Source organism: Dromiciops gliroides, chromosome 2 (assembly GCF_019393635.1).
Source record: "Dromiciops gliroides isolate mDroGli1 chromosome 2, mDroGli1.pri, whole genome shotgun sequence".
Lineage (NCBI taxonomy): Eukaryota > Metazoa > Chordata > Mammalia > Microbiotheria > Microbiotheriidae > Dromiciops > Dromiciops gliroides.
In genome coordinates, this window is record NC_057862.1 from 205,754,863 (window position 1) to 205,768,661 (window position 13,799).

Here is a 13,799-nt window from a genome sequence, read left to right on the forward strand (position 1 = left end):
ATGCATACACGTATATTATACATTATTTTAAGGCTTGAGGCATCATCTCTAAAGATGAACACATATACTTCTACACACATACACACAGGTGTGTGTGTGTGTTCAGAATATGTATGTATTCATGCATATATACACAAATATATTAGATCTCATGGGTTCAGTGATCATTTCTATACATATGATTCCCAGCTCTATACATCTTTCTTAGTCTCTCTTGAGCTCCAATCTCACATTACTAACATACCCATTCAATGTTTACCATCTTTTTTTCTAGACTTTTGCAATTGCCTCCTAATTATTCTCACTTCAATCTCAAGTTGTTCCTCTATGCCTCTGGCAAAGTGATTTTCCTAAAAAAATAATTTTTTTTTTCCTATGCTGTTCTACAGCTCAGCAAAACCTCAGTGGCTCTGTATAACATATAGGATCAAATACAAGCTTCTATTTTTGACATTTTAACTTCCTTAAAACCTGGTCCCTTCCTATTTCCAGTCTTTGTACGTATCACTCCCTTCCATACACACACTGGCTATTCTTCACATATATTGTTCCATCTGCCTTTGCACTAGCTAGAATGCCCTGTGCTGAGAATATTTTCCCTCTTAAAATTGTTGGCTTCCTTTAAGATTCAGCTCAAATGTCACCTTCTGCAGGATGCTTTTCCATATCTCCACATATGCTACTTCCTTCCACTTAAAATTTACTTTCCATATACTCTGTAAGTAGTTGGTAAAAGAAGCATTAATTAAACACCAACTATATTCCAGGCACTGTATAAATGAGATATATACAGGATAACTTTTGGGGTAATTAATAGACAGGAGACATTAGAATTAAGAAAAAGCAGGAAAGATTTCTTCTAGAAGGGAGGGTTTTTGCTGGAATTTGAACGAAGTTAGTGTAGCCAGGAGGCAATGAGAAAATAAACAATTTCAGTCATGGAGAACAACCAGCAAAAATGCCCAGAGTTGGGAGATATAGTGATGTTGGTATTTTTTGTTTTGTTTTGTTTTGTTAGGATCAGAGATGAAGAGTCACTGTAACACAGACAATGTAGAAGGGAGTATAGTTATTAAGGTTTTAGAATGCCATTTGACATTCAAAGATGGAATTCTAAGAAGATAGCTTAGAGATGACAAGGAACCATGGTCAGATGATGGGTGATATTGCATTTTGGGAAGATTAACAGCTGACTGGAGGATGGACAGGGGGGTAGGGAGAAAATTGAGATGCGGAGACCAAATATAAGACCTAGGTAATGCAAGTAATAATTGTTTGCTTTAAGGTGGTAGAAGGTCACAGCAGAGAAAAGGGCATATGCAAGATGTAATGATGGTAAAAGCAATAGAACTTTACAAAAAATTAGATATGGGGGCAAGATGAAATGAAGCGTCAAGGTAGATGCCCAGGTTTTCAGTTTAAATGACTGGAAAATTTGCTTCACTTCATTATATGTCCATGGCCCAGATATGACATTGTTTCTTTCTTCAGGTAGTTGTTTCCCCATTACTTATTTTTTTGGGGGTGGGGCAATCAGGGATGGGTGACTTGCGCAGAGCCACGCAGCTAGTAAGTATTAAGTGTCTGAGGTCAGATTTGAACTTAGGCCCTCCTGAATCCAGGGCTGGTGCTCTTTCCAGTGTACCACCTAGCTGCCCCCCCTTATTACTTTTTAAGGAAGACTTTTTAATTGAATATTTATAAGTATTTTGTATATTTTAATAAAACCTTCCCAAAATATTTTAAATGTGTGTTTAGATAATTTGAAAGTAATTTTATTTATATTATTGCCTTTTATTTTTTTATTATATAGAATGATATTGATATTTATGAGTTTGTTTTGAAGGTTACATATTTTCTGAAACTAGTAATTATATTCATTTTTATCAAATCAGATAAAAATGAACACAATTACGAACACAGAGTATAATATATAAATAACATTTAGTTTGAAAGGAAAATAGGATAGGAAAAGGGCAAGGGAAGTTAAATTTAAATCTGAGAGAGGTCAGAATAGGTAAGGAAATAGTAAAAAAAACCCTCAAATTTTGGAGAAGAAATGAAAAGTGCAGATTAAAAAAGGTATGTAAAAAAAGAGAAATTTGGGAAGGTGGGCTAGATAGGTAAAAGAGAAGAGATGCATTAGGGAGGAAACAATTTGTTTCACTTGCAACATCACAAAAAGTGTCATACAAACTCTTTTTTTTTTTCTGAGGCAATTGGGGTTAAATGACTTGCCCAGGGTCACACAGCTAGTAAGTATTAAGTGTCTGAGGCCGGATTTGAACTCAGGTTCTCTGGAATCCAGAACCAGTGCTCTATCCACTGCACCACCTAGCTGCCCCCATATAAACTCTTTTATCTCATTTTGCTTATAAGAGGAGGAGGGTTGATTCAAGAAAAATATAGTAAAGGAGGAGAAATGAGGCCTTTATAAAATTAAATTTATGTAAAGATATTTTTCCTAGTTTTTTTAAATTCCTTTAAATCTTTGTTTAATGTTGTTTTTTGGTGCAAAACCACTTTAATTTGATGTAATTAAAATTTTCCATTTTATGTTCCACAATGATCTCTATCTCTTGTTTGTTCAAAACTTATTTTTTTATCCATTCAGTTATTATCCTTTCAATTATCTGAAGATAATATATTCCATGGCCCCCATACTTGTAATACAACCCTTTATGTCTAAGTCATGTATACATTTTGACAATATCTTTGTATATAGTGTGAGATACTGGTATATGCTTACATTCCCCCAAATTATTTTTCAGTAGTTTTGTAAATAGTGATTTCTTGTCCCTAAAACTTAAAATAGGAAGGAGGGAAACACATAATGGTATGAATTCACTCATAAAATAAAATAGGATAGTGGAATGGATTAGAAAGCAGAATCCAGGATTGTTATTTATTTATTTTTTTTTTTAAGTGAGGCAATTGGAGTTAAGTGACTTGCCCAAGGTCACACAGCTAGTAACTCTTAAATGTCTGAGGCCGGATTTGAGTGCAGGTACTCCTGACTCCAGGGCCGGTGCTCTGTCCACTGCACCACCTAGCTGCCCCCCAGGATTGTTATTTATAATATATATATTTGAAAAGGAAACATATATCCAAAGTTAAAAGAAGGGTCTAGAACAGAATCCCTTATGCTTTAGCTTAAGTAAAAAAGTCAGGGGTAGCAATAATGATCTCAAAACTAAACTAAAATAGACATAGTTAAAAGAGATAAGCATGGAAACTACATCTTTCTCATAGCACCATAAAATCAAATAATATCATTACTAAACATATATTAATCAAATGCTAAAGCATTTAATTTTTAAAGTAAAAGTTAAATAAATTACAGGAGAAAATGATAATAAAACTGTAATAGAGGATGATTTATTTCATTTTACCCCACCAGACCTGCACAAATCTATCCATAGATAAGAAAAAATTTAAATAGATTAATAGAATTTTGAAAAAAAGTTATATATGATAAAACTTTGGAGAATACTGAATGACAATGGAAATGAGCATACCTGTATCTCAGCTTTCCTAGCTCTTCATGAAATTTGACCATTTATTAGGACACACAAACCCCTCACAAACAATGGGCCTTTGAAGCATAGATTAAAAATTGCTCCAAAATGAAATAATCTAATTCTAAGGAGTGAATGGGTCAATAACAAATCATAGAAACAATCAATAATTCCATAAAAGGAATGATAACGATGAGACAAGATAACAAAGTGGGGGTAATGAAGCCAAAGCATTACTTAGGGATTCCTCTGACATGAATCTTTCCTTCAAACTTTCTAAGCTATTGTGGGCTACAAGAATTTTTCACCCTGACCTTTTGTTGTCTCTATCACTTTAGAATTGACATTGAAGCATTATTTTAAAGTTGATTGAGGGAATATTGAGAGACCTCAACTGTACTGTTTCTTTTCCTCTGGCATCTATACAAATATGGTTTTGATACCTAAAGCAGGGAGGTCACAAACATTGGAAGAAAATGGATGAACAATTTCCCTAATGAATATTATGCAGAAATTTTAAATAAAATACTAGCATGGATATTATAGCAATATATTACTAAGATATCATGATGACCAGCCTGGATTTATGCCAGAAATGGAGGGCTGATTCAATAGTAGAAAAAAAATAGCATAATAACAACAACAAAAAAAAACAAAACAAAAATCATATGATTATATGAATGGATATAGAGAACTTGTGAGAAAATATAACATTGGTTTCTCTTAATATGAGAAAATCTGGTAACAAATAGAGCTTTTCTTAAAATGATATGTAGTATTTATCTAAAATAAAGAACAAGCATTATTTGTAATGAGGATAAAGGAGAAGCCTTTCCAATAAAATCAGGGGCAAACAGGAATTTCCATGATCACCATTGCTATTCAATGTTGTACTACAAATGCTAGCTAAAGCAATAAGGAATATAAAATGAAGGCATATGCATAGGTAATGACAAAAAACTATAACTTTTGCAGATAATAATACTGTACATTTAGGGAATGCCAGAAAGTTAAATAAAAACATAGTTAAAATAATTAACAATTTTAGCAAATTTGTGAGAAATCAAATAAATCCATACAAGTCATCAATATTTCTCTAAATAACCAACAAAACAGCAGAAAAAATTGCATTTAATATAACTTCATATAGCATAAAATAAAGGGTGTCTACCTGCTAAGACACACCAGAATTATATGAACACAATTACTAATATTCTTCACACCTGTAAAACCAGATCTAAATAATTGGAAAAAAAATTAATCACAATTGGGCCAAATTAATATAATAAAATTGCAATATTACTTAATTTAATTATTTAGTGCCATACTAATCAAAGTATCAAAGAATTACTTTATGGAGCTAGAAAAAACAACAGTTTTCATATGGAAGAACAGAAAGTCAAGCATATGAAGAGAAACAATAAAAAAAATGTGAAGGCTGGGGTTCTAACAGTACAAGAATTCAAACTATCTTTCTTTTTTCTTTTATTTTTCTATTTTTTTTTTTTGCAGGGCAATGAGGGTTAAGTGACTTGCTGAGGGTCACATAGCTAGTAAATGTCAAGTGTCTGAGGTTGGATTTTCAACTCAGGTCCTACTGAATCCAGGGCCAGTGCTTTATCCACCTTACTACCCCCTGAACTATCTTTCAAAGTAGTAATCATAAAAACAGGTTGGTACTTGTTCAAAAATAGAGTGGTTGATAAATGTCATAGATCATATTCACAAAATGTAAAAGCAGATAAGCACAGGGTCTGCTGGAAAAACTGAAAAGCAGTGATACAGGCATAGACCAACATTTCACAATAAGAAAAAGCTTAAATGAGTATATGACTTGGATATAAAGGGTGATAAGTAAACTAGGGAAGCACTGGGGAAAATAAATACCTGTCATAGCTATAGATAGATAATTAAACTTTCATCTCTATCTCAATGACCAATAAAGAGATAGAGAGGTTCATGGGAATAAAATGGATAATTTTATTTTACATATAATTAAAAAGTTTTTAGACAAAACAAATCAGTGAAACTAAAACTAGAAGAAAAGCAAGAACCTAGGGATAAATTTTTAAGGAAGTTTTCTCAATAAAGTTATCATATTCCACATATAAAGGGAACTAAACTAAAGTTATAAAAATAAAATCCCTTACCCAACTGATAGTTAAAGCTTCTGAATACATAGTTTTCAGGGAAAAAAGAAAAACAAAAACAAAGCTACCTATAGTCATGTGAAAAAATGCTTTCAATAACCAATAAATCAACATTTGATATTAGAAAGACATTTCTTAATGATCACTCTGTTGTGTTGTTTTTTAACCCATAGATGTTCTTTTCTTTCTAGTTTTATTTTTATTAAATTATATTTCATATTCATGCTTTACTTATTAGTATGATGTATTAATTTTTCTTTTTTCTGTTGTCCAGGGCATTTTCAAAGCAAATAATCTGCTTATCCAAATTTTTAAATATAATAATACTTAAAAATGTCTTTAATTGAATATCCATGTTTTCATTATTTATTAGGCTTAAGTTTTTAGGTCATTTCACTTTTGGATTACATGTTGAGCTCCATTGCTGTTTGAAACACATTCTATTCCCTTTTTCAGTTTCTGATGGGTGCAGAAGAGTTTTGTTTTATTTTAATTTACTTTATATTTAAAGATGATTAATTAGGTGATTGCTTTATTAAATGCCTGGTGTCTTGGCCTGTGAAGATATTTTCAATTACTTTACCTCTTATAAAATATTGTATTTGGAGAGTTTTGAGAATTTTTGAGGGTCAAAAAATATGTTTAGTTGTATGTTTTGTTTGTGATATGAACTATGTCTTTCCCTGCTTTCTTACAGATGGAAAAAAAATTGTTTTCCTGAAACTTTTTCACTGTGCATACAATCTGTTTGCTTAACAATTATCTTAATATACATTAATTAATTGCTTATGATGAAAGTAAGATGCTGAGAAAGATAAGAGTTAAAAAAAGAAAACCCAATACCTTTTCTTCCCTTAAGTAACTTATAATTTTTAATACTTCTTGGACAGAATGATAAAATGTAAAGTGTTCTCCAGTTGGGGACATAGAATCTGAGTTCAAGTTCCATCTCAGGCAGTAATTAACTATTTGACCTAAACTTTCTACCCATTTAAATTTTTTGGCCCTCTATTTCCTGATACTTATACTAAGAGTATACAAGTAGATGATCTCTAAAGTTTCTTATAGCTTTGCAATCTTTTGGTGTAGGGCAATACTTATTTTATAATGGAGTTTGGCTCCTAGCCCATTTGTATTTGTCAATACAGAAAGCAATAGAGGATAATACTAATTCCTAAATCATTTTAGAGCCTGTCTTATAGTTTCCATCTATACCAGTTAAATTAAATTAATAGTTACTGGGTCTTTTGATTGAATGTTGGAGCTTTAAACTCATGTATGCTTGCCATTTCTAGGTGACTTATAGATTCTTACATATAAATTCAATATAAAAGGCACAAAACATGTTTGGAACCTTTGTCGAATTTTTCTGGAAACATGAGAATACTTCTGGATAGTCCAGCATTTGACTTAGTCCTTTTTCTCATCAGATTAAATTGCTTTGGTTGGGGCACCTATGAGGTGCAGTAGATAAAGAACTGGACTTGGATTCAGGAGGACCTAAGTTCAAACCCAGCCTCAGACACTTGACACTTACTAGCTGTGTGACCCTGGGCGAGTCACTTAACCCTAATTTCCTCACAAAAAAAAAAATTGCTCTGGCATCCTTTACACCATAAATATCAGGCTTGTGGCCCTGGATTATATCAAGAAGTCATTTAAAATGTAATTGGAAAATGTTTACAATACATCATAGACAATGTTATTTTCTCATTTTCTAAGACAGTGTGTGGGCAGCAGTCATTTGTTTCTATTTGATTTTGACAAAACTGTTTTATATTTGTTCGCTGAAAAATTCTTCATTTAGAATGTACTGTAACCTACTCAAACCTCCTGGTAATCGCCCCATTGATTCTTGGATCATCCTCAACATCAATTCATTGGAAACTATAATGTTTTATGACTTGTAGCCATATATATACATAGCTTCATCACTGGAACATTGGTTACTATTTTGTGCAAATTTCAATGCTTTAATTTTTAATGGGGGGGCAGGTAGGTGGCACAGTGAATAGAGCAGCAGCCCTGGATTCAGGAGTACCTGAGTTCAAATCCAGCCTCAGACATTTGACACTTACTAGCTGTGTGACCCTGGGCAAGTCACTTAACCCCAATTGTCTCACTAAAAAAAATTTTTAATGAACATTACTATTTTACCTTAAAAAGCATACTTCTTTTCAATTTATTCATAGTAGTGGAAATCAACTTAGTATGAATTCCTCAAATATGCTTCAATTTGAATTTTTAGAAGAAATGGAAATAATTACACTATTAACTTAAATCCATTAAATATCTTCAACAAATGACATTACCATTTGTGTAAACTGCTATATTTTCTATTCTATAAAACATACCAAAAGAATTACTGAAAAATAAATAAAGAACAGCAGATGGATACCATTCATATTATTCTAATGGGACTCAGAAAAGAGTCTTCATTGCTCAGTATGGTGGACTAAAATAAAGAAATAGTATCTATATAATTTTTCCCTATATCTACCTCCTAGTAGAAGGAATAATCAAAAGTAAAATCCCCCAAACTTGGGCATGCATAACGAAGTATTTTCCACAAGAAAAAAAAATCAAAGTTTACCTGATATTGAATATATTTGGTCTATAGAAGCATTGAAGCAGCATTGATATGGGACCAATCTTGTCACATCAGTCTTCTTCTACCTCCATCCTTGTACTTCTATAACCAAGTCACTCTGGAATTCAACAAATTCTCAGTGTGCAAGGTTGGTATATACTCAAAACTTGCTATTTGGAAAATAGTTTATGGTTTTCAGGTTCTACCAAGCTAATGTATGAAAAACAATTGTTTTGCCAAGTCCTATTATAGGATTCTTCCAACAAACCCAGTTATTTTTTGAATGTCCTGGGTGGCTGCTTTTTTAAAAAAATAAGCTACCAAAATTAATTCAGTTTTGAAATCTTGATAGGTCAGTGCAACATAATAGGCCATTATGGCTAGGCATATCTATGGCATGCCATAAATAAACCACCCATTTCATACTTTATAATAGGACCATAGGTTTCAAGTTTTAATGTTTTAAAGGTCTGAAGTCCAGTGTTGTCATTTTACATTTGAAGAAACTGAGGTCCTGAGAGGGAAAACAACTTTCTCAAGGTCACACAGGTACAAATGTCAAAGCAGTGGTTGAACATAGAAAGGGTGATGGATTTGGATTTCTATTACACCATACTATCTCTACTAATGGATATTGTGAGAGATAATACAAAATCCACCAAAGAGGATAATAATTCACATCAATTAAAAGACAAAAGCTGTATATCTTCTATTAGACATAATTTTGATTTGGTATCTGCAAAAAATGAAACATCATGGTCCCAGAGTTAATTTTACCTATTTATGTGTTTGTTTAAACATTTATTAATTTAGTATTTACCTGTTTATTTATTCATTCATCTATCTTTTCATTCATTAATTTATATAGTTTACTTCATTTATTTGTTTTCTTTTATCTATTTGTTCATTTATTTATTTGTGTGTTCATTTATTCATTCATTTACCCATTCAATCACTTACTTCTTTGTCTATATGTTATTTATATATCCAACTATCCATTTGTCTATTGTTTGTTTGCCTTGGGATTGCTATGGAGTTACTCTCTTAGAAAAGTCTTAAAAATAATTTTTGTGGGGAGGCATGATTTCATTCCTTAGTATTTCAGAAATATAAGTCTTTCAGCCCATCAAAACTCTTTTTTGTGAGGCAATTGTGGTTAAGTGGCTTGCCCAGTGTCACACAGCTAGTAAGTTTTAATTGTCTGAGGCTGGATTTGTACTAAGGTCCTCCTGAATCCAAGTCTGGTGCTTTATCCATTGCACCACCTAGCTGCCCGTATTCCTTTTTAATCACATGGCACAGAACTTGTAGACTTAAGCTTTGGGCTGTTACAAAAAAATGGAAAAAATAAAAGAACAGCAAATTTCAGTCTTTAGAGAGATTTCAACAGCACATGTGCTTGGAACGTTACAATTTCCTCCACAGTCTTAGTCCTGAAAAACAAACAAACAAACAAAAACTAGAATGAGAAGAGAATAGATTTGTGGAATGTACTCTTTTAATTTTCTTATTCATTCCATCAGTGACTGGTTCCTTTCATTTGTGTTATTTTCTATTAGACTCAGAAGCCCTATAAAGCAGTATTTAATTTCATGACTGATGTGATTATGCTTATTTCTTCATAGCTACCAGTGCACCATGGAATAGTAGACAGATTGCTAGACTCCAAGTCAACCACAGAGAGGCCTGTGTTTGAATTGTGTTTCAGATGATTATTAGTTATATGACACTAGCCAAGTCACTCTATGCACTTCAAGGTCTTTATAAAATGAACTTAATATTAATAATGAAATATGCTTCACAAGATAATTGTCATACAAATATTAGATTTCAAATGTGAAATTCTTCACAACCCTTAAAGTACTATATGGATGTCAACCAACTATTATTATTTCTTAAACCTTTCTATTTTTGTAAGAGAATCCTCTTATTTGGTAATAGGCAGCCTCAAACTGTGAAATCCAATAGAGCTTAGAATATTTACTAGTAAAATGATAGTGAATCCTTTTTTGTTACCTGTTTGATGTGTAAGATACAAAGTTATAATGATTTGCTCTTTAAAATCATATGCAATATGCATACTTTGGGAGTTTAAAAGAAGGAAGAAAAAGTTTATTTCTAGTGGTTTGCTTTCTGCAATGAAATTTCTCCTTACTCTGTATTGAGGGCATTCACCACATAAAAGTACATTGATCTCATTCATTTAAAAAACATACTTGCTTTTCACCTTTAATCCAAGCTGAGATGAATGTAGGAGTAGACAACTTTGAAGTTGTAGTACCCCAGGGAGGCATGGGCATTTTAAGAAACTCGTATGTTTCAGAAAAATGTCACATATTTTAAAATTGATGTTAGATTTTTAAGTCTTCAAAACATTCAGTTGGCTTGGGAAGGGAGTACCCTAGGCATATGCAAGATTAAACAGCTTTGAAAGACTCTGATAAAGGACATCATCGTTGCAATTCCCACAGAGAGATTAAGGACCTATAAGACCTCAAATTGTCATTTTAGTGGACTTTCATTGAGTCTAGGCTAAATGGTAGGATAACAGTATTAGTGAAACTTATAGTGCTCTTTTATAAGAGAGAACTTTTTGAAAAGAGAAAGCTGAACCTAGAAGAGTGATTCTCAAAGGAGGGTCATGGCCCCGGAGAGAAGGTCAGGGAGAGAAAATCCATGGGCCTTTGAGCATCTATTTGATATTGGGCCTCTGAGCACCAGTTTGATGGTGGCAAACCTCCTTTTTCCATATTATCTGCTCTCCCACTAACCAAATCTCCCTCTTTTCAGAAGTCTGGTAACTACATTTATTTAACACCCACTATGGGTCTATTGTCATTATCAACATGCTTCTAAATCTTTCTTGTAACCTCTTCTTATCTTGACTAATCAAAGCAAGGTTGGAACCATGAACTTAGAAATTTGAAACTGTATGGAATCCTATAGATGATTTCAAGTTTCCAATTTAAATAATTAGTCCAAGGTCATACAGTTAGTGGCAGAGCCTGAACTTAAAAATATGTTCAGTTCAGTGCTCCCAGATTTTTACCATTTTACTTTTTTTCATTCTCAACAATATGATATTATTATAGTATATGTCCCCGCTGAAATGTGATATAGAACATTAAAGAGAAAGCAGTAGGTGAAAATTAGTTACAGGATGAAAAAGGTCAAGAGCCACATTTCTTTTACTTTAGTGGGAATGAGAAGTGAAATGGCTAAATGATTTATGAACATATTTCAAACAAGCAACTTTTCAAAATTAAAATTAGATCTTATAGAATTACATCCTTTTCCAAAATTTCCTTAGCTGTATATAATTTTGAAGATTTCCCACCTCTATAATTCATGTTGGTTTTCCTAGACCAACTCTTCCAAATTCATTAAGCATCTAATTTTTCTTCACCACAGTTTTATTTTTCCACCTGGAGGCACTAGGGACAGAAACAAAGTCTGCCTATTTTTTTTAATGTTTAGAAGATTTAGAAAATGTAAATCAGGCATCTAGACCATCAGAATCAAGAACAAATTATCTGGAATTAGGACCCATTTAAACATACCAATTCAACATCAAATACCTCACTAATTTGACTTTGATAATAATTTGGTACCCTGAAAGGTTTGTACTTTCTCCAGTATGACAATTGATATTTTCTAAATTGTATGGACAAATGAATAATTTTGTGACTTATTGGGGATCTAAATTTTAATTATCTTACAACCATGAATTAGTAGTATTTAAAAAGTGATAAAATCCAGCTTTTAGGATAAGAACTCATTAATAAAAAGTGCTGGGAAAACTGGAAAATAGTCTGGCAGAAACTAGGTATGAAGCAATATCTTTCAGCATATGCCAAGAGAAGGTCCAAATGTCTACATGATTTAGATTTAAAAAGTGATACAGGAGGAAAAAAAGGAATAGTATATCAGATCTATTGAGAAGACAGAGCATTACTGGATGTAAAATCTAGAAAATTTTTATTATATTAAATTAAGTTTTTGCCCAAACTAAACCAAAGCAACAAAGATTAGAAGCAAAGTAGCAAGCTAGGAATCAAATTTTATAGCAAGTATCTTTGATAAAGACCTCAATTCTCACATTTATGGAGAAATGAGTCAATTTTATGTTAATAGAAAAATATAGCAATTCTGTGGTGGAAAAGAATTGGAAATTGAAGGGATGCCCATCAATTTGGGAAGGCCTGAATAAGTTGTGGGATAGGATTATAATGGAATAATATTGTGCTATGAGAAAAGATGAAAATAATGATTTTTTGAAAACCTGGAAAGGCTTACATGAACTGAAACAGAGTGAGCAGAACCAGGAGTATGTTGTATACAGTAACAGCAATATTGTAAACTATCAACTGTGAAAGACATCTATTTTCTTTTTTTTCTCTTCCTGTTTAATTTTTTTATTTATTTTTTATAAAATTTTATTTTATTATTTTCCAGTTACATATTACATATAAGGATAGTTTTCAACATTTTTTCCACTGGATTTTTAGTTCCAAATTTTTCCTTTCTTCCTCTGTCCCTTTGCTCCCTCCTCCCCATAACGGAAAGCAGTCTGATATAGGTTGTATATGTACAATCACATCAAACATATGTCTACATTAGTCATTTTGTGAATTAAGAATCAGAGCACAAAGGAAAAACCTCAAAGAAGAAGAAAAAAACAGTCCAAAAGTAGAAACAGTATGATGCAATCTGCATTCATAATTCACAGTTATTTTTTTACTGGATGTTGAGAAAATTTACTACCATGACTTCTTTGAAACTGTTTTGGATTGTTGCACTGCTGAGAAGAGCCAATTCTATCCCCATAGTTTATCACACAATGTTGCTGTTACAATTTACAATGTTCTCATGGTTGTGGTCCTCTTAGTCAGCATCAGTTCATGTAAGTTCTTCCAGGATTCTCTGAACTCCTCCTGCTCATAGTTTCTTACAACACAATAATATGACATTACATTCAAATACCACAACTTGTTTAGCCCTTTCCCTATTGATGAACATTCCCTTTATTTTCAATTTTTGCCACCACAAAGAGAGCTGCTATAAATATTTTTGTACATGTGGGTCCTTTTCCCTTTTCTATGGTCTCTTTGGGATACAGACTTAACAGTGTTACTACAGGGTCAAAGGGTATGAACAGTCCCATAGCCCTTTGGGCATAGTTCCAAATTCCTCTCCAGAATGGTTGGATGAGTTCACAGCTCCACCAACAATGCATTAGTGTTCCAATTTTCCCACAGCTTCTCCAACATTTATTATTTTCCTTTTCTGTCATTTTAGCCGATCTGATAGGTGTCAGGTGTTACCTCAGAGTTGTTTTAATTTGCATTTCTCTAATCAATAGTGATTTAGAGCATTTTTTCATATGGGAATAGATAGCTTTGGTTTCTTCATCAGAAAACTGCCTGTTCATATCATTTGACCATTTCTCAATTGGGGAATGACTTGGATTCTTATAAATTTGATTTAGTTCCCTATATATTTTAGAGATGAGGCCTTTATCAGAAGTACTGGCCACAAAAA